Below are 4,682 nucleotides of genomic sequence, written 5' to 3' on the forward strand. Positions count from 1 at the left end.
CTTGCTAAGGGGGGAGCCCTCTCTGCGGCCGGCGCTTATGTAAGAGGGGTGACGTCATCGCGAGGGAGTGGTTGGGTGCGGTGGTGGTGGGGGCGGGGGGCGAGGAGGGGGGTGGGGGAGGGGCGTGGTGGGGTGGATCGATCGGTGTGAATCGATGGTAGGGAGTTGGATCGGTTACGTTTTGATTTGGAATCGATTCCCATCGTCCGCGTTGGGAAGAAATCTACGACAATCACCCAGGAATGTCTATCCGTAACGCTCGTGACGTCACTCCACACCGACCAGACCCCCTCATTAACATTAATGAGCAGGTGACGTCCTCCAAATGGTCACCCCCACCCCTCATTAATAATCATGAGCGGGTGACGTCACTCAATATGGAGTACTCCCCCCCTCACTAATAATCATACGCATGTGACGTCACTCCACATCGAACAGCCCCCCCTCATTAGAAATCATGAGCAGGTGACGTCGTTCAAATGGACAGCCCCCCCCCCCCCCTTTATTATTATTACCTACTATAATGTGCCAATAATTTTCTTGGTTCTTTCGGTAAAGTCACGTAGAAGGGAAGTAATAAAATAATTTTATTTTTATTATTTTATTACTTCCCTTCTACGTGACTTTACCGAAAGAACCAAGAAGATGAATCCCTGCAGTCACGAAAGCTTTAAATCGAAATGTGCCAATAAGGTCTGTGTGCAACGCTCGTGACGTCACTACACGTCGACCAGCCCCCCTCATTCATAATCATGAACAGGTGATGTCACTCCACATGGACCCCCCCCCCCCTCATTAATAATCATGAGCAGGTGACGTCATTTCACATGGAGCACCCTCCCCCCTCATTAATAATCATGAGCAGGTGACGGCACTCCACATCGAAAAGCCCCCCTCATTAATAATCATGATAAGGTGACTTCCTCCAAATGGACCCCCCCCTCCATTCATAATAATTAGCGGCTGACGTCACTCCACATTGGGGGCGAGGCGCCTCCTCCCCCCTCCTCGGCGTCAACTGACAACCCTCACTACAAAGGCAGAACCCTCACGTCACGTGATCTCCGTAACGCTGTTGAGACATCGAAGTAAAAAGGACGTCATGATGAACGAGGGATAGTAACCTTTAAAAGAAATGGGTCTGTGTCAACACGGCCTTACAAACTGCACATTGATGCAATGATTATCATGTCGTGGTCTACTTTTCGCTTTCAAGTTTCATATTTATTGCAATACACCCGTCCTTGGACGGGCAAAAGGCTAGTTTATTGATAGTGGAGGAAACCAATGAGCCGTGAAGCTCTTTGTCCTGACAGGTGTCCAGTCGGGTCAGGTCAGAACATTAAAACAACAAACAATACAACAACACGACAGGAGTATAAAGTATAAGAAAGGTAAACTTATCTCCTAAAAATGTTACGTATCTTTAAAAAATCTTACTAGGTTAAAGCCCACTGAGCTATTTATTTTAATTCTGTTTTTTTTCTTTGGGCGTATGGCAGCAACAAATTCAGGAGCTAAATAGCAATGCCTAGGTCTACTGTACACCACAGGGCTTCAGAAGTTTCATCTAGTTTTGCTATTCTTCCGCAGTTGGAGCGCAGGCTACGATCGTTTACCGCTGTATGTGCTTTTTGTGTGAACAGAAGTTTGTTGTCCTTTCCCCGCACCTCCGATTAGCACGGTTGGGGCTACGTACGGTGCGAAAGAAGTTCAACGTACAGTACATACATAAGGCCCATAGGGAGGTTATCTGACCCTTGTCACCCCGGAATAAGCTTAAATGTGTGTGACGGTCATGAGCTCCACCGGCAGGCAAGGCTGCGTGGGTTGTGTCATGTAGCCGGCATGCCCAGCCACCGCATTGCCAAGCAGCTACTGAGCAGTTGGAGGCAGTCGCCTTCCAGCAACAACGGAGGGCCGATCAGCAAGTTGGCACAGTAGGCATGCCTGTCAACCCCTCATCAGTGCCTGCCTTATTACCAGAGGTGTGGACTCGAGTCATGTGACTTGGACTCGAGTCAGACTCGAGTCATGAATTTGATGACTTGCGACTCGACTTGGACTTGCATAACAATGACTTTGTCCCACCTATGAGATGTGGACTCGAGTCATGTGACTTGGACTCGAGTCAGACTCGAGTCATGAATTTGATGACTTGCGACTCGACTTGGACTTGCATAACAATGACTTTGTCCCACCTCTGCTTATTACCAACCAATTCAGACCGTAATGGTCACCCGGCGCCCTTATAAATCTCAATGTTCATCTTACAACCTCCCATCACAAGGGAGAAACTCAAACAAATAGACATAATTTAGTTTTTTTTTACCTGAAAACTCAGTTTACCGATACAAGAATACGGGCAAACCGTATGGGTCGATAGGTATGAGTAAGGAGTACAGCTGGTGCATCTGCCGGTCATCTCAGTCAGCCAACCCATGGCACCTGCTGGGTCTGTCCCGAGACCTCCTGCCAGCAGCGAGCCTTCGACACTTCACGTGATGGCCTCAAAGTGCACCCGGCGTGTCACAGGCGCCTTTGTGACGTCACCGTCACTTCGTGGCGAATGGCGGCTCTAGGCATTGGTTGGTCAGCAGAAGGCGGTGCAGGAAATATAGACAACACGTTCTACTTAATGAAATAGACTGTTTTACTAAATGTTTTCTCCTACAACGTCAGAGTGCAGCACCACATTAAATACGCACTACAATGACAATAGTTTAAAGCGATTTGAAGCATGTACTATTTGGTTCTTTCGGTAAAGTCACGTAGGTAGAAATAAAATAAATCAAATCAGTGATTTATTTTATTTCTAAATCAAATCAGTGATTTATTTTATTTCTACCTACGTGACTTTACCGAAAGAACCAAAGAGTATAGATCGGAAACATTTGTCGGTCGACGTTCCAAGCGAGATCCGCGAACATCAAAGAAATGCCACCACCCCCCTCCCTCCCCCACAGTGATCGGACCCCCCCCCCCCTGACCTCTCCTCGCCCACCCGTGCTTCGGTGGCGGATCAAACAAATCACCGGTACCATAAGCAAGCGAGAGCAGTGTATGCGAATGTTCAATTCAACACGAGTGGTGGCACGTTTGGCGACTTAATGCGTTGATGAATGACTGGGATGGAGCATTTGCCTCCGCCCACCCCCCTTGAATAACTCGAAGCATTTCATTGTCCCGTAGTAAGATGGCCTCGCACTTTTGGGCGGCCAAGTCTCGCGAGAGGACGTTACCCCCGTCCACTCCACCCTTGAATAACTCGAAGCATTTCATTGTCCCGTAGTAAGATGGCCTCCGCCCTTTGGGCGGCCAAGTCTCGCGAGAGGACGTTACCCCCGTCCACTCCACCCTTGAATAACTCGAAGCATTTCATTGTCCCGTAGTAAGATGGCCTCGCACTTTTGGGCGGCCAAGTCTCGCGAGAGGACGTTACCCCCGTCCACTCCACCCTTGAATAACTCGAAGCATTTCATTGTCCCATAGTAAGATGGCCTCGCACTTTTGGGCGGCCAAGTCTCGCGAGAGGACGTTCCCCCCACCCCCCTTGAATAACTCAACGCATTTCATTATCCCGTAGTAAGATGGCCTCCGCCCTTTGGGTGGCCAAGTCTCGCGAGAGGACGTTTCCCCCCACCTGCCCGTCATCGGCGATAGGCGGTTTGGCGGGGGCGGTGGGCGTGGTGGAGCGGGTGGGAGCGGGGGGGGAGATACCAAGTCCGGTCACGTGGCTCGAGCGCGGACCAATCTGGCCGCGAGGGGCGCTCGCGCCTGAGTCGCGGCCCCGCCCCCCGCCGTGATGGGTGACGTCACCGCGTTATTTTTGGGACATCCCATGGGGTTGGAAACACGTGGAGTGTTTTTAAAAAAATGCATTCCATTGCGGGGCTTCGTGTGGCTTCGCGGTTGTAGTCGTGGGTCCCTGGGATGATCAACTGTCGGAGCTCACACTCCCCTATAGCTCCGTCACTGCTGCTGCTGCTGCTGCTCGCAGTGTCACTTATGATAATTGTTTTTACCCTTTTATCTGGTAACAAAACTGACTCCTTTTTTACAAGGAGTCATGTTTGCATTGACCACAATACCTGCGGTCGGAATGTAAACAAAAAACACAACTCTGATAATGTATGCACTGTCCTTGAAATTGATTGGTCCACACCCGGAGACAGCTTTGTTGCCAGATAAAAGGGTAAAAAAAACAAATATATTTTGCTACTGGCAAAGGAGGTTCCAATGGTGTAAAGTGTTACTTGCCAATGTTGTCGTTGTAACTTTCTTACCCGCCCCTGCTGTAAATCTGTGAACAAATAGCTTGATAGCTCATCGGATTCCATACTTGTCAACCCATACGATTTAGCCGTATTATTTTACAGGAAAATCGAGTTTTTAGGTCCATATGGCGTACAGCCGTTTCAGTAAAAACACGTATTTGCGTTTCTCCCTTGTGATGGGACTTTCTAGGATGAATTGGTTTACATGAATGCACTTGCCATTGTTGTAACTTTCTGACCGGCCCCTACTGGACGTTTGTGAGAAAATAAAGTTTTATAGATTCTGATTCAATCAATGCTTGCGGTTTAAACGCATGTGCGTTTCTTATTTCCTAGTTCCATTTGGGCATTTGTTTATACGTGTTGTTTTTCATGTACTGTATATTAACAATGTTTATTGTTAGA

This window comes from Lampetra fluviatilis, chromosome 11 (genome assembly GCF_964198595.1).
Source record: "Lampetra fluviatilis chromosome 11, kcLamFluv1.1, whole genome shotgun sequence".
Taxonomy (NCBI): domain Eukaryota; kingdom Metazoa; phylum Chordata; class Hyperoartia; order Petromyzontiformes; family Petromyzontidae; genus Lampetra; species Lampetra fluviatilis.